Below are 23,990 nucleotides of genomic sequence, written 5' to 3' on the forward strand. Positions count from 1 at the left end.
GGTGTGTGGCTTGTGGAGGAATTCTGAGATTCTTTTAAATGAAAGATTCAATAAGACTGCCTCGGGTATTTTAGAATAGGGCTCCGTCCTACTTTTAGCTCTATTGTATACTCAGCTCACAGAACTGATTTTATTCAAATGAAGTATTGCCAACATAATTTAAAAGAGGATTTTGTTCTATTTATCATGGAATTCATTAAAAAGAAAGCAAAGCTTTCAAAACGCTCAGATGATCTCAAGCTGAGCTTCATCAGCTTGTCAGGTCACATGGTTATTTGTCACCTAATTATAAAATGCAAGCAAGTCCTCATAAAATTGATTTTCTATTCTACACCTACTCACTTATCCCTCTCTATTACAGCAATTATCCTTTTTTGCACACCTTTACAGAATACCCTTTTCTGGTTTGGAAGGTTTCATGTTTTAATTGTTGTCCTGGCAAAAAAAAAAAAAAAAACAAAACACAATCTGTTGAACCTGTACTTGTGTCTCTAATAAAATAAAATAAAATAAAATAAAAAATTAAAAATAGATATTTCATTCATGGGGACTTAATTATGTGAAAGCCATAACTAAGCTAAGCTGAATAAGTGTTCTTTGATAATGTTGGATAATGATTAATTTACAGCATTCTCCTTTTCCCCCTGCCCTGGTACACATCTTGTGTACACCACAAAGCCTTTCTGCTGACATGGCTGGAGACAAAGCCATTTCCAGCCACCTCTGGCACAGAAAGCTGGAGTGTCTGCTTGGTATCTGGCACAAAATGCATCTTGCCCCATCTGATATTCACGAGGCCAGAACACCATCCCTGTTTTCTGCTGGGCTTGTTTCTCTGAGACATAAGGGTACACAAACTGCATGTCCAAACCAAAAGGCTGCAGTGAGCTGTTCACTCACGCCTCACACTCAGTCCAGGAAGCTCCTCCAAGCTCACAGCCTGCCTGCTGTTCCCAAACACTGTCAGTCCCACTGAACAACAGCTTCTGGGCTGACACTGACAGCCAAGGCTTGCTCCTGCTGCCCAGCCCAAGCAGCTGGGTGGAATTAGCGTGAAGGAGAGGTCATCCTTTGTGCCACACACCTGAGCCTACTTCCACTGGTGCCCACACAGAAGTATTTCAAAGCAAGGGGAGACTGCATCACTGTGAATTCTGAAAATTCCCCTCTGCCCCCCAGGGAAAAAAAAAAAAAAAAAAATCAGTCTGCCAAAATAAAATATGAGCTCCAGAAGGGCTTTGAGTTTTGCTGAATGCTTGTTTTAGACAAATATACAAGTGACATCCTACAGACCCTTTCCAATGCACACTGTGCCAGATATCCCCTCTCTCCAGTCTCAGAGGATATACGATTTACAAGCAGCCTCACTTGATCACATGGAACAGTTCCTATCAGCTGGTCAGCTCTGCGATTTAGCCTTTTATTTGGTAGGCAATTTAATTTTTGTAGTGCTCCCTTATTCTCCTTTCAGAAACACAGAAATGAAGTATCTAAAATCCAAAGACCACATATGAAGGCTGCTTTCTTGTAGAACTGTCTTAACAATAGGGACCATGTGTTTTAGCTGATTCCAAAAGAACTTCTGCTCCTTGATGAAGATTTCATGTAACATGGAAAATCATGCACTGCCCAGCTGCTTCTGTCAGCTGTTTCCTACTCCCTGCCATGGATGCCAAAACTACCACTACAGAGAGATATGCCCATGGCGTGGCATGAAGTGCCCCCTCCTCTTCAATGGGAAACTGCACAGCTTACAGGCAGGATCTGTGGCTCAAGATCCTGAGCTCACAATGCTTTCTGGTCTGTTTTGCAAAAAAAAAAAAAAAAAAAAAAAAAAAAAAAAAAAAAAAAAAATCCCACAACAATTTTCATTGGCATTTTTTCAAATTAATAGCCTAATACATTTGAGCTACTGGTTAAATACAAAGTGTCAAATGTTTTCCTTGTTGCATCCTGGCACTGATGAGATAGAATCTGTGCAGTCACTTGGAATGCCCAAGAACCGTCTGCAGAAAATGCTCTGTTATGCTGTCAAGAGTAATGGCCGTGTGTTGAAAAATAACTGCATGTAGCAATCTACTCACAGAAGAGATATTATAGACAGATACCATCATGTTTATTAAAGCTCATCTATCCAAAGCAGTGCAACATATCACTGGGCTACTAGAGAACAGGTGCTGAGAGTTGTAATAAAAACAATTAGGATTTCTATAAAAGTAGGTCCAAGTTGACAATGTTCATGGACTTCAAAAAAATCCAAACAACAAAAAAAAAAAAAAAAAAAAAAAAAAAAAAAAAAAAAAAAAAATCACTTGTCTCTTTAGAAAATACAAGTTGAGTCTAGAATGCACCCTCATAATGCATGTGAGCAAAAGGTATATTTGGAGCAAAGTAGAAAACTACCACCTAAAAGCAATAAAAACATGCCATAGAAAATACACTAATAGAGAAAAATTTTACCAGACTCTATTTGCTTTCCCAGCTTTGAGCTCTCCTACACAGTATGCTTTCATTCTTGCCCTATTTACTCATTGTAATACTGCAAGTGATCTGAAAAAAAAAAAAAAATCAATGGGAACATTCCAAGAATAAACTAAACAATGAAAACTAATGACTGTCTACCCCTAAAGAATAATTTCTTTTATCTTAGTCAAACCTCACCAGATATCATTGAACCAAAAAATTATAATAATGATTGATATTGAATCATTATCACCCTGGATTTAACACAGGTCCCTTTGCAATATATCAAAGCAAAAAGTAGTTTAAGAAGACTGTAGAACAGTGGTAAATATTTAAATGGCATATGATGGCTTTATAAAACAAGTGATGGGGCTGGAAAAAGAGTAAATCCTTGCAGGAACTAATAAGCTCCTATCTGCATAGGGGAGTTCACAAAATGGCAATACCGTGCCATTAGGCTGGCACAGCAGCTGAATCTCCAATACACCACAGCAAGAATTTGCAGGACCAAGTCCAGACTGCTGCCTCATCCTGGGACATGCTGGAAGGGTCTTGGCCCTTGCCCAGGGCAGGGATGGCTGTGGACTACTGGAGTGACACAACGAACAGACTCGTGTGGCTTGGCATCCCGAGTGGGTTGCAGGTGTCCATTTCATTCAGAGCTTCTCTGCGCCTCTGCCATAAGGAAGTGAATAATGCTGCACAAATTTAGGAAGAGATTTCTTCAGAATGAGGAAAAAAGTAATTCCCTGTTTACCAAAGATGGGAACTCTTCTCCATTTTCACATCTTGGCAATGCCCAGATTCCTGGCAATTCCTTGAGTGCTTGGAGGAGGGGTCAGGAAATCTGTACTCCACGTCTGTAACCTCTCTGCAACAACTGTGATCATTGCTTTTACCCCCAGCTTTCTTCCACCTATCCTGGGATCTCTTTCTCTGTCATCTGAATATATATTTGCCCTGCCAGCTTTGAGGCATGGCAAGAGCCTCCTCTGCCTGCTCCTCAGATTTCAGCACAGAGCAAGTCCAAGCCCCAAGTGCTGCATGTGTTTCCAGTCTCTTCTGAACCCTGCTGAGCAGCATGAACACCACTAAGATGGGCAATTGTTCCTGAGCTGCCAAAATTAAGCCATGATTCCCACACAAGATCTATCACTGGAGCCAAAGCAATAGCACAACTATGCCTTTGTATTACATGGGCTTCTCTCCAGGAGTAATGTGCTTCGAGCCTTAGTCTGCTGTAATAAAAACCCAAATACTAGCAAAACAAATAATTAACACTAGCAAAGTGCCTATATTATCAGAGTCCTAAGCAAACAATGGCTAACAGAGATATTGCCTCCAAAACAAACGAGGTCAGATTGCATACCGAAAGGTTAGAACACAGAAGTATGCCCCAGCAGTTCTGAAGGTGAGCTAATTAGGAATATCAACATAAAATACAGTCTTTACTCTGAAGGAAGAACTACTTCTTTGTGAATAAAACAAGCGCAGCTCATTGGTTTAAAAGGGGAAATATGTCTCAGGCAAGATATGGATGAATAAAAATAGAAGTTCTAAAAGTTAAAAATAGTTACATAGAGAAATACACACATTAGGCAGCCTTCTGCTAGCATAGAAAAACCTAAAATTAGAACACCTTTATCTAACTGAAACTGAATTCTACTTTCCCTCCTCAAACCAGCCTAGCTTATATGGCCAGCTAGGATGTCATTCCTGGCTGCAAAAAAAGCCTCCAGAGATCAGACTGGGTCCCAACCTGTCCCCAGCAGTTCAGGTTCAGATGAAAGCACTCGGCCATCTCCACCTCAGAAGAGTTCACAAGACAGTATAACAAGGACCTAGATGCAGATGTAGTCTGTAAGTACCTTTTAGACAGGTGTCCTTCACCCCTTTTCTACTGTGGTTGATGCAAAGCCAGTTCAGAACATAAGCAGAAGGAAAGTTCTCTCATCAATAGTGGTTTGTAACACAAGACATCTGCAGAATAGTCTGTGGTGGTTCCTAGCACTGCTAGGACCACAGTCAGGAGACAGCCACTTCCACACACCTACATAACCACCAGAAAAAGAGGCAATTGACTTTTTGAACACTCATGAGAAACATGACCATTTCTTAAGAGGTTGTATCAGTGGATGTTAAAGCATTTTGCCTACCTCATGACATATCCAGAAAGCCTGTCCTGATCTGGATCCAATCCAAAAGAGGTTTTGCCAATATCTTGTGCCATACGGACACACAGTTGTTTCTCCTGCCTCAAAGTTTGCAATATGAGTTTTGATATAGAAAGAACTCTCCAGAGAGAAAGGTGGGGAGGCAAAATCTCATTGAAAAAAATTAAAACTGACAGAAAACCCATAGAAACAAGCTGCCTGGGTTAATTTAGTTATAAGGTATCGAGGCCACACTATTAGCTACAGCTCATTACTACAGCATGAAAGCATGATGTTTGGCCATCAGTTTCCTATTTCTGACACCATTTGCTTGAATGACCTTGGTCAAGTCACTTAATACTTGTTCACAAGCTTCCTGTCCTTAAATTAAAGACATGGGCCTTCTTCCGTATCCACCAGACTTATTGAGGATACAATCTTAGAAAAGCAGGCACCTCTGATCATGTTTGCAAGAAGTCCTCAGTTTTGCTCACCTTTTCTAGTCTTTTAACACAATTTTTAATAGTGCCTCAAGCAGCTAAGACCAAATACTACCACTGGTTTCATCCTCAATAAACCTAAGTGCTCAGCTGAACCACAAGAAAAAGGAATTACCCCAAGTTTAAAAAAAAAAAAATCATAGACAAAAAGTGATTGTATTTCTTTCTCCTCAACTCCTGGCTAGATCAAAGAATTACACAAGGTAGCAAGGCAGGGAGAGCTGCCTGGCTGCCCTCAGTAAAGTCTGTAGAGTTCTCACATTCTACAGATCCCAGACTCCACCACATTTATGAAGACTGGGGGTGCCTACTTCACTACCAGTGCCCTTAGACAAATGCTCCCCGTTTCCTACCTTTGAATCTTTATCTTTCCCACTCCTTACCCCAGAGCCTGTGAGGGAGCATGTCTACTCGTTCATAGCTCTAGTCCTTTGAAGTGCCATTGCTAGTCAAGCCTTGGGGAGCCTTCTGAATCCTAATGGCACCCTCAAACACAACTCAATCCACACTACAAATAAACTTGCTCTGGTGAACCTGCTAGTGGCTTCAGTGTGCTAACATCAGCCTACCCCTGAAAAAAGGGCTCAGCAGCACAGGCATTGCAAAGGAAAATAAAATCCTCAGCATGGAGCCCCAGAGAAGAAAAACAGTGAGATATTTCAATCTAGCCATTTCTTTTTGAATACTTGGGTGTTCTTTATGGAGGGATTTTCCCCCTCCACCGCTCCTCACCAGAAGCGTCCAAAGTGTTACTCACTTTATTTACAGAGCTTTGATGTGACCTTCCAAATCTTTAGTTCAGCCTTTAAGAATGTGAGGGTCAACTGATTTTCTTTCTGGGGAAATTAGGCTGAATTTCATACCACCATTTATACCAAACAAGGAAATACATGAAGCAATCCTACTTGAATTCAACAGCAGTATTTAAAATCCAAGTTTAAAAATCACTTCACCAACACACATATTTTCACTGATCATTTTTACATGCAGAACATGTTTGGCCAGTGCAAATGAGCAGCATTACAAGATACAGTGGTCCAAAGAAGATGACATCCCTCCTGGACACAAGTTAGGATCCTCACTTTGCAGTGGGAGAGGGCTGCTTGTGCAAAAATATCAAGTCAAGAAAGAACTGGAGTCCTTGAAAAAAGTCAAGCTTGACTTTCAAGCTGTGCCCTCAGAGGTAATGTCTCCTGCTGAGAGGCCACCACTGGAACTGGAACCACACTGATCTGAGCAGATTTTCCACCCACAGGTAGGGCTGCTTCTACATGATGGATTCCCACCCTTCAGGTAACAGTAATTGCTCTGAACTGAATCAAGTACATGCTCATAGCCCCTGGCATTTCCATTTATTTATTTTGATTTACTGACTTCATTGGCTGGTGTCTGAGCCATTTTTTCCCCGTGGCTACAGCAGCCTCTCAAGTATGAAGTCTTTCAGTGAGAGAACAATTTTAATGGCATATTGAGCGCTCATTTGTAAAAGCAATCTTAGTCTCATTAAAACTTTCAGCAGTTATATCATCCAGAAAGCTCATAGCAATCATGACAACAAATTGTCTAATAGGAACAGGAAGAGGATCCCTCATACCTGAGCTGGATGGATTCTGGCTAAAATCAGTCAGAGACAAAGACAAAAGACTCTGCATCTACTGAGATTTGAAAGAACAAATGTCTCTGACCCTGGAGTCAGATGAACCATTAAAATACAGCTACAAATCAAGAAGCTGACTCTGCAGAACATTCCTGACTTCAAATCTTCCTTCCTGTTGGGAAGCACTGGAAATGGTCAAACACAACAGGCTTTGTAAAACATATCAACATAGCATGGGGGAGCACCACCTACAATCATTTCATGTTCCCTAATACCTCATCCCTGAGCCCATGCCTGCAGAGGCATCCCACACACAGCTCTGTGCCAGACACCTCTTCCTCCCAAAACCTGAAGGGAAAGGGAACTGACCAAACTCTTGCCCCTCAAATGCTGAGGTTTTACTTGAAGCACACCCACCAGCAGAATGTCAGTACTTCTCTAGCTGACCACTGGTAAATACATGCACAGAGCAACACTGTAAGCACATTTATAACATGTACAAGTCTAAGGCCAACTGTTCTTGAACTAGAAAACTAAAAGGTATTCCTTTCTCTGCTAGTTCATCTTGGGCAAGCATTGCCTTGACACTGAAGTGGCTTGGACATTACCAGCAACAAAACCATTTATGCAGAGTTCATTCCTGTACCTGCCTTCCAATTTTCAATCAGAGTGCTGAAATTGGTCATCAGATCAGTTGCTGCCCCGCTCTTTGGGTGATAGACAGACACCAAGGTCATTTAGGGTTTCAGTACAAGGAACAGAGTCCCATGTGCCTTACAAGCAGCTTGCTGCATTAAACTGAACTCAGCTCTGATATTTAGGTTACCCATGAGTAATAAAGAAGCAATCAGATATACCAAATGGGGGCTACATGGGGACCAAGCAGTCCTTACTTACAATAACAGAGCATTTTCTTACTAAACTCACTCAACAGAGAAACAATATCCACTTCAAGCTGTGAAAGAGACATCAAGCTGGTCCCTGCCCCAGCAAACTTGTGCTCAAGCAGCATTAAAATAATCAAGTAATACAGTTTTAACTATGACATGGTTTCAGTACATCTGGCATCCCACTGGTTAGGGCTGAAGCTGCAACAACACAAGCCAACACTTCAGAAGTCTTCATCTATAGCTAAGTGAGAGAGTGAGCTCACGTCGAGGCCCCAAGGTCACCCTGCATTTGCTCTACGCACAGCAAAATGCATTCAGATGCTTGGCTTAAAGCTGCCTAACTCTTACCTTTTCCTCTACCTATTTGTGAGAGAAAACTTAAATATGGTTAACTTTCTGAGTTTAGAATTCCTAACTTCGTGTCTATGAAGTACAATATTTTGTTTAATATTTGCTAATCACATAGTTTCTAAAATGTTTATTTATATTAAATTCTTCTACATAACTTCACTGTGAATCACTAGCAGGTATAGAAAATTAAACTGACAACACTTGGATATTTATACACAAGGTACAGTGTCACATTAAAACTCAGTTTAGCACCTAATCCATGCTAATCTTCCAGAGTGTACATGACTGTATATATAAAAATAATTATAATTATATATATTATGTATACATATAATACATATACACAGAATTTACTATACACATCTCCAGCATTATAAATAGTTATCCATCTCGTATCTAGTCCCCAGAAAATATCAGACCTTGAAACCTGTAAAACTCTTTGTGTGCCAAGGAATGTGCTGTACATTCACAAAGTTTCCCTGTGAAGCAGAGTAGAGAATAATTTGCTAAGCTGTTTACTGTAGCATCAACCATCTGGAAACACAAGGCTTATATTGAGAAGGAAGGAGTTGACATGACATTTTGGAGTCAGGACAGCATTTAGTACCAAAAAAAAAAAAAAAATCCCACACTGATGTACTTTTGTCTTTGAATACAATTATCACATGAGCCTGCAATTAAAAGAGATCCTAACCTTAAATACAGCCTTTTCCAACTTCCAGAGAAACCCCAAGAACTTGATCCTCCCATTTACAGATACATTTGTGAATTCTTAACATCAACATTAGAGTTGATTCAGTTATTCCATTCAATATCTAAGGATATTTTCTCAATTCCTTTGAAGCTAGCAGATGCATTTTTTTTTTCCTTTTTCAGAATACCGACCTACAGTTTCTGCCAGCTTATGAACAGGACATTACAATAGTCAAAAAGGCTCAAGACCATATTTCCTTCTACAACTTAAAATGTGTAGGAAATTATGACCAATTATAAAGCAAATGTAGAGTTAATTCTTCTGGCAAACATTTCATTTATGACAAGGTCTGGGCAAATAATTAACATGACTGTTTATGAAAAATCTCTGTTAAAAACTGGAAAAACATTAAACAAGCAAATCTTATTTTTCTGTTGAGAAACACCCAGTAAGCTGGACAATCTACACAAGATGAGTTAATTAGGTAAATAAGTATGTTCTTCAGAAGCATCACTTCTTAGAGAGGGGCAAAAGGCACAGAGCTTTACTGAAGGCACATTACAGCAGGAAGGAAGCTTTTATGGCATATCACCCTTTAGGACATCACCCTGGATGTCCATCACGCTTCTCAATATAGGAATTTTGCCATGGACACTGATGGAACCAGGATATTCTTCCTAAAACCTGAAGTCCCTTCAAATTAGGTTTCACTTAAAGAGGACAAACAACAATATTGTCACTTGTATTTGCTTGCAAACAGCAAGAAAAACAAACGAGTCAAGGAACAGCAGATACAGCTCCAGTTTGACATAAGCAGGTGTCTAAATTCTGTATGTGTAAGCATTTCCTCTTAATGTGCTTTTTCAGGACACACTGGTAAGCTTCACAGTTTCAAATAAGGCACACTAATGTAATTTACAATTTATTTTTATTTTCACATTGCCACTAATACAGTGAAGGCATTTGAGGCCCTGATCCCACAAGATTTAAGCATGTGCTTAACTTCAAGCACTCAAACTTTCTCACTGACTTCTGGTGAATTACACCCAATGATGTAAGTATGTTAGTTGGCTGTTTCACAGAAAAGCAAAAAAGACAAATTCATTAATATTTGTCCACAGCAGTGACAGTCACCACAAAGAACAACATCAGGAAATTATTAAATGCATATTTATTGCAAGGTTAACATAACTGCTGGCATTGAGCCATCAGTATAGGAAGAAATATTGTGGAGTTGTTTAACATTTTGTGCATGGTTCATGCTGTGCACTGAAGCTGATAATATGTGGAAGAAATAAACATGTGTTTATATAATTGAAACCCATATAAAAATATCCTCACACAAATACACACACATTCCCAGAGCATGTAATTTAAATAAGTTACCTTAAATATGGTATTTCTCAACTTCTGAGAGCTTGACTTTGAACCTTGGAATACTGCCTAGATTAAAAAGCTTTGGGGTTTGCTTGTTTTTCTGTCCCTTCTGTGCTGTCTATTAGGTTTTACATTTACCTCTGTAAAGCTAGTATTTGCAGTAAACCATGTGCAGTTACCTAAGTCTTCAACCTTGCTTCAGCATTAAATCATCCAGAAAAGCAATTTATTGCTTCATATATTCCAACACCATGAACAATATCCATTAAAACTCCATCTCATATAGTGACCACATTGCTTTATGCTTGGATTGCAGTCTCAATATTACAGCCTCTCCCAGACAGTGGATTACTCTCTCCCTGCCAATGTGAGGTTCACTACAGCATCCTGTGGCACTCAAATTCCCAAGATGTGCTATGTGTTCTCCCATTTGTGAGAAAACAGTCTTCAGTTTAAAGTGTTTCTCTGTGGTAAGGCATAAACATTGAACCCTAGTCAGTACTTGTTCTGGGAGCAGAGGAACCACCAAACTATTCCTTCAAAATGACAACATAACCGTCTCAGAAGTTGCAATAACATCTCAGTGCTAAATCCCATATGGAACATGAATTGAAAGTCTCATAAATGTACCACATAAAATCAATTACAATGTCAGAAGCATTTAACTTGTTTTTTTCCCCCGAGCCTGTACATCTTGTTGAAATAAGGGCCTTTCAGTCTACTTTTAGCCAAATCTGAGTCTAATGGATATTGCTTTTTAAGACACTAAAATCACTTTTATTTCTTTCCCTGACCGTGTAGAGTAGGCTCTCATTAATGTACTGTGATTATTTTTTAGACTTTCTTCCTCCAAAACCATTGGAAACACGTATTCAGCAATTCCAGCTTTTGGTGCCTACAGAGCAGAAAGGATTTACAATAAGAAATTACTATTATATGCTCAGTGAGATAATTTTTGGCCAGTGGTTAGAAAAATCTGCCAAGAAATCTGCCACTAACAGTGGCTTAAAAAGCTTAGTGAAGACAGTTTCTATTTCTGCAGCAGCTTCCACAAGATTTATCGCACCTTTTTACCTAGAGTCTGACACTTGGATTAGACAGGCCAGCAAAACTCTAGGAAAAAAAAACCATCATGCAACAGGTATTCCAAGGACATTTCTTCATGGGCAAATGCAGTACATTGAGAGTCAGGGTGTCCCATCTGCCCAAAAAGAGGTCATAAATCTCAGCTTAGGTGACTACCACATTGGACATTTCAGGCAGCTTTTTCAACCTTGGAGGTTTGGGCAACATGCCAGTAATGAAGATGTATTAATGCTTAATGCAGCTTAATGTAATAGGTGTCATGTTCATAATTTACAGAAGCTCTTTCTAAAGCATTAAATTCATTTATACTCCTTAAAAGCTACTCAATCCTCAAGGCTAAGTTAGTTTGGTTGGTGGGAGGTGGCTCTTTTTTGAGGATCAAATGATATATAAATTGTTAACATAGCCAAACCCATCCATTAGTGCATGTGAAAGCAATAAATGTGCCAAAGTAGCAATAACATGATCGAGGAAAGTCATTATGGTCATTAGGGATGATAGGGTTTCATTTATGGCACCAAAGAGAATGAAGGCTGTAGAATAAACCTCGAGAGTCCTGGTGATCAGCAGGTTTACCTTAGAAGAGAAAACATTATCTTTGGATTCATACATGGCTACATATTATACCAGCAGCTTTCATTATCACTTCTGCCACCCTCTTCTCCTCAGATTTGGAAATTCAATTGCAGACAATACAAGAGAGTTGGGCACCCAAATGCAACACTGATCTGGAGTCCTTTGCACAGGAACTCAGAGACGCCCTGGAATGTTTGCATTCCTGAAGGGTGGCAGGAGATTGGCAGTTTGGGACTTGCTAAATTCTGTGATGCGCTTGCTTGGCAGAGGAGCTCTTGCTGATGTAAGGAGAGGTTTGTGCTGCCTCCAGACAGAGTGGCCACAGCACATTCCCTGGGCAGGACCCTCCCTGGCAGACTCCATACCTCAGTCTGCCTCCCTCAAAGGAATGCAATGCTGCTAGAGCAGGCACAGAACGCTAAGAGTACAGAGAAGCCTGGGACAAGAAGGACTTCTTGCCTTCTGTGTGCCAGTAAAAGAAAGTAGACCCTGACACTGGAGATGTTTGTGCTGCTAACAGTGAGCCAGACTCTATAGTTACCAAAACAGAAGAAATCTTCCCTTGGTGACAGCTGAAGCTTAGCCCAGTTTTGGACCAGTGGCAAAACTCCTCTGGGAATCCAAGATTTGACATAGTAGATCACTAAAGAGCTGTACAACCCATACTTGCAATATTGTAGTTACAGTCCCCCTAGTGTCAGAAATCTCAGCAACTTACCACATCCTAAATTACAGCACTGATGTAGCTCTGGGTCATGTTGTAGAACTTGGTCAGCATTGAAAACGAAAAGCTTTAAATGGCTTTGCCTTTTTCCTTTTTGTTTCTAAAATGTTTCCAAACACCAGCTCCCAAACTGTGTTCCTGCTAAGCTAGAGATGTCCAGCTGGCGTCAGACAAGTTGGTCTGTACTCCTGCTGAGAGTTGAGTTTGACCAGAGCCACCAATGTTGAGAAAAAGACTACACAGAAGACTACTACCTGTTCTTTGTCCTCAATGGGCAAGTATTCCCCAAAAAGGTGGAAAAGGGGGGATGATCACCCAACAACAAGGACCTGGTCGAAGACCACACCAGATGCCCTCAGCAGCAGAGCACTGGCATTCCTCTGTTGTTGTTTGCCTGGTTTTTAAACTGTGTTTTTTCTGCACAACCAAGAGCTGCCTTCAGGAATCTGCATTGACACCAGACTGAATTTCTCAGTGAATGGTGCCCATATGTGTGTTACAGGTACACACAGAGCCAAAGCTGTGCCTCCACATGCACCACTATGGGATCAGTGTGTCTAACAACCTGTAATTAAGTCATGTCATGTAGCCAGATTCGACTTGGAGAAAAATGCCTACAGTAATTGCATTTAGTTCATCTTGTAGCATGGTCCCCATCATAACTGCTAATTCAATTGTACGTTCATTGTGCCAGCTCATTGCCATTAAGCACACATTTAATTACTTCAATAAAGGATTAATATGCAGCACACAAAAGAAAGGACATCATGCCTTGCCAAAGCACACAGCTGCCTCACCATTTACTGAGGAGATAAAGAAAGAATATCATCGGGTAGTATAATCCTGTTACAAATACATCATTATTAGATGAACATTCAGGACTTTTATTTTTGTGCTTGTTATTCACCACTCAGCATACATATCTTTCCTTGGCACCAGAAAGAGCCATAATGCGCAAGTGACAGCTCTGCCATTGTTGTCCCAGTGATGGCACTGCTGGCCCCCCCTCCTCGCTCCCCCACAAGCTTCTAAGGTTGCTCTTATCTCGTCTCCAGGCGAGGGCTTACAGCAGCTACATTACAACATCCTGAGATAAGGGGCCCTGCTTGACATTATTTCTGTCTGTGCTGCAAACAACTGACAAGCATGGCAAGTATAAAAAAGAGCGAGAGCAACAAAGGTGGCTGCCCCCTTCCCAGCTCCCCCTCCCGCCTCAGAAGACAGCTCATCAATTCTCCAGGATGTACACAATCATTATTGTAGGGGAAACAAAGACCAATGTCAATTGTGCAGTGTTATAAAGCAGTCCCTCAAATTAAAACCATGTACCTAACTGCATCTGATGGCAGAAGCTATTTAGCAGTGATATTTTACGGAAAGGCAATGAAAAGCAATAACTGCTTTATTTAATGTATCTGTTCAATCCAGCTGCCTTGGATGGGCCTTAATAGAAGTTGTCGATCAATGTCAGTGCCTTTGAAATAACTGCAGCAGACTGCAATAAACATGAAGGAAAGATAACTAAAGCTACTGATCAGCCTCTTGTTAACTTCCTGCACCCAGAGATTTGTCATTTGTTTGTACTACTTATAATAGCCAGGGGTGGATGATTATCATGGGTGCAGGAGGCTGTGTGAGGGAAGGAATGGAGCCAGATGGGGAGAGAACTAACCAAAAAAATTCAACTGAGATGCAGTGAATTCAGATGCTGTATCTCAACACACAGATCTGTTCTCCTGCTGTTTCAGTTCAGGACAACTAGTCCCTCCCATTTCTCTGGTCCACAAAGGAACCTGAAAAATAGTGTCAGGGACAGCGCATCTCTTGCTCATCCAAGACCACATCACATTAGCAACACCTCAGCTTCTCAAATATTCTTACAATGATTATCAGAAAAGCTGATTTACATAACCAAACAGATTGAGGTGGTGAGGTACAGGCAGGTGGAATGTAAGCAGCTGCCTTTTAGGGAATGAACTTACTCAAGTCAAGCCAAACAGGCACTTGTGAAAGAGAAGCAGCAGAGCCTGATTTGTTCAGTTTGGGAAAGCAATTCATGATTCACCCCTCTGCTGAACCAGACATCATAATCTTGGCATTGTGCAGTAGCTGCTCCTGAGGGAAGATCTGACAGCCAAAAACCCCCAGCCTTTTGCAAAAAGGCAGCTTTCAATGGCAACTACAGAAGCTGAGCATATCCCATTTGTCCAAAAGCAGATCAACCTAAGCAGGGCAAAGGCACACAAGCCTCTCCCCAGCACTCCCAGGAATCAAAGATTTAGGAAGGGGCCAATACATGAGCTTAATTCAGCAGTACAATGGAAACACAACTGTTGACTTTCAGCTGATCTGGTCAACCTGTTCACCTTGTGTTTAAATAACTCTTTTAACAAGATTTGATTATCTAGTTTTCTTGGCAATATTTTAAAGCTGCATGTTGGCAGCATTCACAGCAACAAAAATTGTTGTCATTTTACATCTAGAGTCTCAGCAGGCTGATTGTTATTTGTTTTGCTTCAAGGAGGCCAGCGAGAGCTCAACAGGGACCTGTAAAAATTCAGGAAAATACAAAAATATTCTTCCCCCTTTTTGCAGTCTATCGATTTTGCTCAAAGACTGTTAGAATCTCCCTCAATATACTGATATCTTGGTCCCTGAAATTTTATCTGTTGGCCTCCAAGGAACAGCAGGTAAGAATTTTGTATTACCAGTGAGTCTGTGACCAGCATCCCAATATTTCACATAAAATTCCAAGTTATAAAAGAGTATCAGCAGAATCTAGGCTTCAATATTTGCACTATTGAACTAAGAGTTTCTGCTTTTCTCTCTGGTATCCAAGTATTAGGACAAGGTCTAAACTGAACTTCCATTAATTAAAGATTTGTAATTGTAAAAGTTTGCTTTGGGTCAGCATCCAAGCCTAAAGACAGAAATTCCCTTTAGGAGTTTTTCTTAGCAGTTTTGTAACTTTTTAGGGAAAAGATCCTCATTTCATCTCATCTTCTCATTCCATGGCCCTCACCTATGCAAGTGGATTCTGAAACCACTTCTGCTTCAAAGGCAGAGTACATAAACCAAGCAGTAAATTGACTCCTCGAAGGGCATGCAAGAGCTGCAGCATATGCAGCCAACTCCTGCACGTCAGAACTGATACATCCAGCCCCAACCCTGCCCATGGGTCCTAAGGGTGTGGCAGCACTCACTGACCTGGCATCCAGCTGCACACTCTCGAGCATTTAATTGCAACCAGCTCTTAGAGGGCAGACTGTCATGCACAGCTCACCTCCCACTACTGGAAATGGCACCCAAAACTCTTTGGACAGACAGCAGCACCTCCATGGGAGTCCACAGCAAAATGTGATTTAAGGAAGAAGGCAGCAAGGACAGAGCTCTGCTGACAGCTTGGGAGATAAGGCATTTTAATGTCTCAATTTGGTTATTGCTTCTGCGGTATGTCCTTGCTAGCTACCTCTCTGCAGGGTGCCCTTTCCTTTCAGCTCAGTGATGTTACTTTCCAATCCATATTTTTTTGTAACATATGCTTCATTCATAATATGGCACTTCACAGCTTTTAAAAGAATATTTTTTCTTGCTCTTGGCTCTACATATGTGAAAAAGAAATAAATGTGTAGGGAGAAGATAGATGTGGACTCATATCTCTCTCATTTGTCTAGGTGAAAGCCTTCTCTGAGTTTGAGCAGCAAACCATGCAATTAATAGCTCTGCCCATTTCCAGTGCAAATTCAGTTTTCCCTGAGAAAACCAGAAATGCTATTAGACTAGATACCACTACTATCCAACTCAGTGACTGTAATATACAAACTCCAGCCATTTCATAGTCTCAACACTTACAATAAAAATTTCCAAAAGCTTATCAGGAAAAATGCACAAAAAACTCCCACAACTTGGGGCATAACTGAATGCCGTGCAGAAATGCTCAGTGTTCAAACACTACTTTTTTAAGCAGAAAAGATCTGACCCCACCACTGACTTTTAAGGTGAGGCGATCATGCTGCCATTTCTGTCTTTGCAAGGGCTCCTGCAGCATGTGCAAAGGTAACAGGGCTACTCAAGTGACCCCAAATTTGTTTTAGCTGGATCTCCCCAGATCCCAAGGAAGACAATGCCTCCTGTGTTTCCAAGGCACAGCTTAAGCAAAGCTGTTGATAGTCCTCCTAGACATAGGAGATGTCTAGGGACAAGAACAAAGAAAATTGAAAGTGTAAGGGAGGGTATGTAAAGTATCTGAGGCTTCTCCTTGGAATACTCTGGTAGGACTTGGATTAGTTATTTCCAAGACCAGATGTGGCTACTCTGGTTTTAACAGGACAGGCCACCACAGCATGAGATTTAAACCCTTACAACAAACATCTTACACAAAATCATTTATTGGAAGCAATTTGCCAAACAATGATTTTCATGAGCCTTGTGACCTAGAATTTTGAAAATTTTATATAGGGGCTAAGTCTTGAGAAGTTGACTTTTCTCCCTGGGATCAAAAAAATCAGGGAAATTTATCCCATTTAGTCCATTCAAAAACCCACAGATGCACATCAGTAATAATAACTTATAAAATTATATTAATCTCTTTGATTAACACTTTTCTGTTGGAGAGCCTCACCAGTTTAGAGGTATGAGGCTTGTCATTGCCACCCATGCCCTGTATTGGATTAAACTAAGAGAATCTCTACAAGTACTCTTAAACCAGTGTTTACAGGCAATTGCTTTTTTCACTAAGGCCTGCAGTGATGTGTCAGCTGCTTGAATACCTGCTGATATCAAAGTAGAAAGAGAACAAAGAATAAGGGAAGAAAGTAAAGGTTTTCCACATTTTGCCATCATGGAGGTCCCTTGAGCCTCCAACAGCATGCCCTTGTGCTGCCCAGGGCATATCCTGGATCCAAGAACTCAATTCCTTCTATCCCACTCACCATCTGAAAGGAGTGTGATGAATTGCAGTTCATCCTCCTAAACCTGCAATTTGCATAACTTCATCATCAGGATGCACAAGTATCCAACAAATAGGTTCTGATATAAGCAATTATTAGCAACTGAGCTAATAACACCAAACACTGTCAAGGGGCAAAGCCAGGGTTAAGAAAGATTGACCTAACACATGGCTCCTGCCAGCAAGAGCAGACAGGCTCCCACTGTGGTAATAACTCCCCACATCAGCACCAGCCACTTTAAGTGTTTAACTCAGGGGATCCAGTCTTTGCTCTACACTTGGAGGCAACCACTGTTATCAATCTGAAAGAAAATTGACGTTTCTCAGATTAAGGAAGAAAAAAAAACCCACCTGTTGCAAATTAATAGTGAGCAAAACTCTGCAGGGAAACTACTTTAAGCCTCATTTTGGCCTCCCACCTAGGGCCCACACAACTGCTGGCAGATGGCAATTGTGACTTCAGAGTCAGCCCATGGGGAGAGGCCTGCAAGGTCCCTTCATGAGCTGGCTGGGGGAATTTAAAATCCTGAGGCCATTAGCAGAGGAGTGGGCACAGCCAAACACTGTCCAATCGCCTCCTGCTGCTAGGCTGCCCACTGAGCTCCCACTTCAACCCCCAGGCCGGAGAAATCAAGAGAGCAGGAACTGCACCACTTAACACAGCAGCAGACACATTTTCAAGGCACCCTGAGTTTTTATCCTGAGAGGACAACTTATTTCTAGCATTTTGCAAAGTAGTTAAAGAGAAAGACCCCAGGAAAAACATAATAGCAGCAGATGGGTTGTGAGGCAAGGTATAAGAAGCAATTCCTGTAGCTGAATTACGAAATGGGTGAATTGAAAGCTTAGAAATGGAGCAGATTACAGACATTTAAACAGACAGATACAGGTATTTAAACAGCTTTAGATCTGCACAACATTGAAATTCTTTTTCTTTCCCTTTGCTTTTATTTTTGGCTTTACACTTCTTCACTTTCAAACCAAGAGCAAGAGCCCCTGCAACACTGACATAACTTTATCCTAACCTTTTGAGAGGAATACACACCAGGAGACAGAGCAAGCTACTAACTGATAAGCTTACTTTAGCTCCCTCCAAATTCCATCCTGTGAATTAGCAAATGCTAGAATCCAAAACTGAGTTTGTTTTCCATCCCAGGCCCTTCAGGATCAACAACGATCCCCTTTGAAGCCCATCATATGAAGACTGTCACCTGCAGATACATCCCTGATGTATCTGTAGGTCATGCATATGATACATCCCTTTCCCATTTTTGCAGCACTTACTCTTCTACTTCCTTTCCTTAAAAATCAAAGTTATTATTTGCTTTCTTATTTCCTACAGCTTATTTTTTTGACCATCCTACTCACTGAGATGTATCAACCATTCAGATGGCCTCCTGCATCTGCTTTGAAGATACTATTAGTGGTAGAAGTCATAATATTTGGAGAGCCAGAATTGCCTTCCACCAGCACCGGCTTAAGCACTTAGCAGAGTACATGCATTAAAAGTCAAATTTCAGCCACAGAAATAATTTCCAGACCTCCTTTGCTTTGGACAGCACTACAGTAGGCCTTGCTGCAGGATTAAGTGTTTGTTTGTGGGGCTTTTTGACAGAAAAAAAAAAACCCCAAAATACCTGGGAATCAGGTTGAAGCCGAACAAAGATTATGGTTTTTTTACAGGTACAACTGCTGAGGCAGACCCTGTTCCTCCAGACTCCCTGAAAACACTGCTGGCCATTTCTACCATATGACACAATGACTTCACAATGTAGGCAAATGTCCACTAGAGATTAGCATGAGATTGCTAGCCTCATTTCCACTTGTGACCCAAACCTGCATTGATCCTAGGGTCTCAAGGGGTAAAAGGCTAGCATACTGCATTAACCCAAAGCAAGGGAGATATTTTTCCCATAGTCTCTTATCTCTTCAAGCTTCTCTTATTAACATGCAGCCTCTGTTCCTTATGTTGCTCAAGGTCTCACATAAATCAGGTTTGCTTTCTTATTTTTCAGAGATTGGTGGTTAACACTTTTCCATGTTCCTCAGCATTTCTTCATCCCTCTGAGTGCTGCAGGCTCACAACTGAAAGTCAAAATCTTTCTGTTTAATCAGTCCAAAACTGTGCAGCACTATCAATGCCTAACACCTTGCACCACCTTTTAATTCTATACAAACAACCAAAAATACAGCCATGAAGTATTGTAGGAAGGGTTCCTATACCACATAGAGAGCAGATCACATGTGCTCTTGGAGGAAGAGTGTTTCTGTGTCCTGTACAGGTGCTGTTTCCATGTCATGCTGTGAGCATTTTTCTTCCTTTTAGAGGTCCAACAGCAAAGTCACAACTGCCTTCCACTTAATCAGGTTCTGTCAAGCCAGTGCCTGATCCAATTTTTAGATAACAAAGTCCTATAAAGAAATACATAACTGACATCGTTACAGAGAGGACTGGAGCAAATCCATTTCTTCATTAACTGGACAAGCAGGAGAAAAAGTGACCAAATCGTGACCAAAAGAAGTTACGTTCTTGTCAATATGGCTTCTAGTCTTTTTAAATCAATAGTTGAAAATAAGACTTCTGTAAGTTACTTACTACACAGACACACTATCAACAGATAATATACAATAGGCACTGGCACTGCTTTGTAGACCAAAACAAAGCACTTGGCTGTTTGTGTTAAGTCAGGAACAAACACAGCGTTGGGTGTGTATGCAGCACTAAGCATCTCTACATCTGCACAAGCAACACAACTTGATTTCATCATGTCATGGGGGATCAAGAAAACAACAACTTTTAGAGAACCTGGATGTGAGAGTTTATACAAGAATGTAAATGAGTAAAGATGGATGGATTGCAAAGACATTTTCTTTCCTTTATTTCTTTCTCCTTTTTTGCCAGTAATCTTTGCATTTAAAAGCAGCCAAAAGTAAACAGTTTAGAAGATTCGCCCATATGTGACAAAACCATGGAAGAGTCAAGCATCACAAGCATCCCAATCTCTCTCGTTTACTTTAATAATAAATATTTTTTAAGTCAGGGGTTTAGAAAGTTATCTGCAGTAGGACCCTCATCCGTAGAATATCTAAATACATATATAACTTGTGCTATAATCTAAGGCCATGTTGAGCAACCAAAGAGCTCCTACTGTTTTGTGGTAAAACCAGTCACCTCAGTCAGCCTAGGTGTAAGGACACAAAAATAACCACTCTCCAAATTAGACAAGTATTGGATTTGCTACACACAACCACTCTGCTTTCTACTCCTCCCAGAACTCTCACATCCCTGAGATTACTCTGTGCAAGAGTCTTTGCATTTAGACTTAACTATCCATGTATTAAAGCAAAGCCAACAAATCATGAATATTAGACAAGGAATGGTAATATAAATTTACTAGTACCTCTGAAGATGTAAGTAGAGTAGTCCCAAGGGGTGAACTAAGAATAGCATCAAAGAGCTTGGCTACAGTTATTGTCTCTAATGGACAAAATTGAATTGACCACATACTGTCTTCACTTAATGGCCAAAGTAAATTAATTTACAGCAAATGACACCATTTGGTCAAGAATTGGTGCAATTGGCTACTGACAAGTCAATGACAGGCTGACCACAGGACAATACTAATGCAAAGATGGGCATTTAGAGAGTTCTTGAAGCTACAGGACTGCAACACCACAGCCAATTCCTCCTCAGGGATAACAGCAATATCCAAACTTGCTTACTTAGCAAGTTTCATGAGACTGCCCTTCAAAAATACATTAATTAGAGATCTCAGTTTTATTTTTATTGCATTTTATTAATCAAAGTGTTTGAAAACACTTTTAGTTTGCTTTATTTGAGAGCTGCACAAGCATATAAAAGATTACACAGGTTCCTGTTCCATTTGAAAAAATACTGTGTGTTCATATGTAACTCAAGTTAGCTGCAAACAACAACACCACAGTTATGCTCAAGTTGCCTGGTGAGATTGATTCAGATTTCTCAACTCTAAGAGATCCAGTTGTTAACACTCACTAAAGGGTTGTAGTGAAATTTGTTGCCTAAGTGGTGCAAGAAGCCAGGGCTTACCCTCTTTGGAGTAAAAAGCCTCTTATGCTGACCATCTCTGAAATGTTCAGTGGGTCAGGAGTAAAAAGCCTCTTATCTAACCATCTCTGAAATGTTCAGTGGGTCACCACACCTCCCTCAGCCTCTCTGTGACAATACAGTGAGCCTAAATTCAGTGACCATATACTCACATCCATTTCCTGCACTGTCCACATCACTAAAGATTCCAAATCTTTCTCAAAGCCTATTAGATCTTTTCTTTCTCCTAAAGTGAGTCCTGCTGTATGTAACAGCCTTTCCAGACACCCCAGCCTCTCTGATGGAAAGCTGTGGGAGCAAACTATATAAGTGCAGCAATGAGGCTGCTGAAGTGGTCTCTCTGTCCCAGACTGAGAAGCAAGATGTATTCTACTACCATCTGTATAGCAGTTGTCTTCTGTTAAGTAAGCAGTTTTCCATAACCTCTTCCAGAACCAATCCTCTCTCAGGAGAGACACCTGCTGATAATGGGCTATTGAATGTCACTGCATGACTAATAAGAACTATAACATCCCACTGTGAGATGCTCCGCCCAGAGGGAGGAGCCAAGCATTTCTACCTAGATATAATCTTGAGTTTCTGGAACAGCAGCATGGCTTTTCCTGCACTAGATTTCCCAGAGGAACCTCTTCCACTGCAGGAAGACTACACCCTTTTTATACAAGACCACTGCTCCAACAGAACCACACCTGACACTCCAGAAGGACTGCAGCCATAATTCCCAATTAGACTGCTACCAACACCCTGACTAGCAGGGTGTCAGGCTGTATTCTAACTCTGTCAGTGTTGCTTTAGTTCACTGCTTTTTTTGGTTTTTTTTCTTCCCTAATGAAGAACTGTCATTCCTGCTCCCATATTTTTGCCTGAGAGCCCCCGTTGATTTCAGATTTATAACAATTCGGAGGGAAGGGGTTTACATTTTTCCATTTCAGGGGAAGCTCCTGTCTTCCTTAGCAGACACCTGTCTTTCCAAACCAAGACAGCTGCCCAGCAGCAGAGGTGAGCCTCAACACAAGCACTTCCTCCAGTGCAGGCTGCCAACTGCAACTCTGACCTCAGCAAAAGCAACACACACAGGCACTGAACAGGTGGGGGAACTGTTGGGAGAACAGTTGATTAAAGTGTTGAGGAATAAAATGAGGTTAGATTTAAGGTCTTGCATCACACAAAGGGTCCTGCTGAATTACTGACAATGGAAGGCACTTTAATTGCACTGCTTAAAAGCTCTCAACAGGAAAAAAAAAAAAAAGGCCATGAAATGACCTCTCTTCCTTCACAGTGCTTTGATTTTACTCATGTACTCTATAGACCTTTAGTAGTTACTCTTAATTGCCTTTTTCCAAAGCTTCCATTTTGGTGGCATCTTAGCTAGGACCTAAATTTTTCCACTCTCTGACTGAAGAAAACCAGGTCCTGAAAAGGTGCAAACTTGACACCATGTTTCTATTTGTAAAATCAGATTATTTACAGAACAGGAAGATTTGGCCTTAAAAGCTTCACTTCATATTTAACATTCTTATCTCCCCCTCTTCGGTGGAATTATACACATGAAAGGTGTAAGCTCCACACTTAAAATAGCCACCAGCTTTCATTCATCTCTACACACATTGCCTGTAACTCCAGGCCATATTACATAAAACATGGGAGCTGATGAAGTCACTAGAATAATGTAAATTATGGAAATAATGTAAATAAAAGTCAGAGCAGTCTGGTACCCACAGGCATTGCTGAGTTTTCACTTAGTGGATCACCTTGGGAAGCCACTTAAGGCATCTAGGGTAGCTGAAGTAGTATTCTAGCTGTAATCTCTAATACCTCTTGCAGCCACCATAACCTCTGAGGAATGCAGCTAGTATCAAAGATTTAATGCTTTTTCACATTAGTGATGTCAGCACAAAATGGCCATCTTCTCTGAATAATTTATCTCCCCACTGCATAATTTTCTTATCTCTTTCTCCCTTTTGGCTTTTTACTGTAGATGGGAAGGCAAGTGGCTGTTAGTCCTCAAAAAAAACTATGGAGCATCCTTTCCATCAATCAATTAAAAAACACTTACCTTACACTCAACATGATTTATTTCTTGTTAATACAATTGTCTCACTATATCCTTCTATTATTATACCCTTAATTCCATTAGCCATCCACTTAATGCTCTCTTTAAAGCTGACCCCAGGCTGGGGAGAAGGGAAAGAAAAGTTCGTCTAATAGTGGCAATGCCAATAAAATTTTGAAGCTTTTCTCTTAAAATCCTGTAGGTCACAGGAAAGACAGATCCTAAGCATATCCTGCTTGCTCTACAGGAGAGTATTTATATTTCATACACTTTCAGCTAAATGGTTTGTTGGCTCTATGCTATTTGTATTTTCGTATTTCATTATCTGCTGCACTCCTCTGACACAGCAACTTTACCAGCGAAGAGAAACTTTTCCCATTCCTCCTCTAACAAAAACAACTCTGATTTTGAAAAAAGCCTTTTCAATTTCAGAAATTGTGGCTTATTCCTCAGATGAGGTTAGAGCCTGATACCCTCCTGCCCACCAGCCC

This window comes from Vidua macroura, chromosome 4, assembly GCF_024509145.1.
Source record: "Vidua macroura isolate BioBank_ID:100142 chromosome 4, ASM2450914v1, whole genome shotgun sequence".
Lineage (NCBI taxonomy): Eukaryota > Metazoa > Chordata > Aves > Passeriformes > Viduidae > Vidua > Vidua macroura.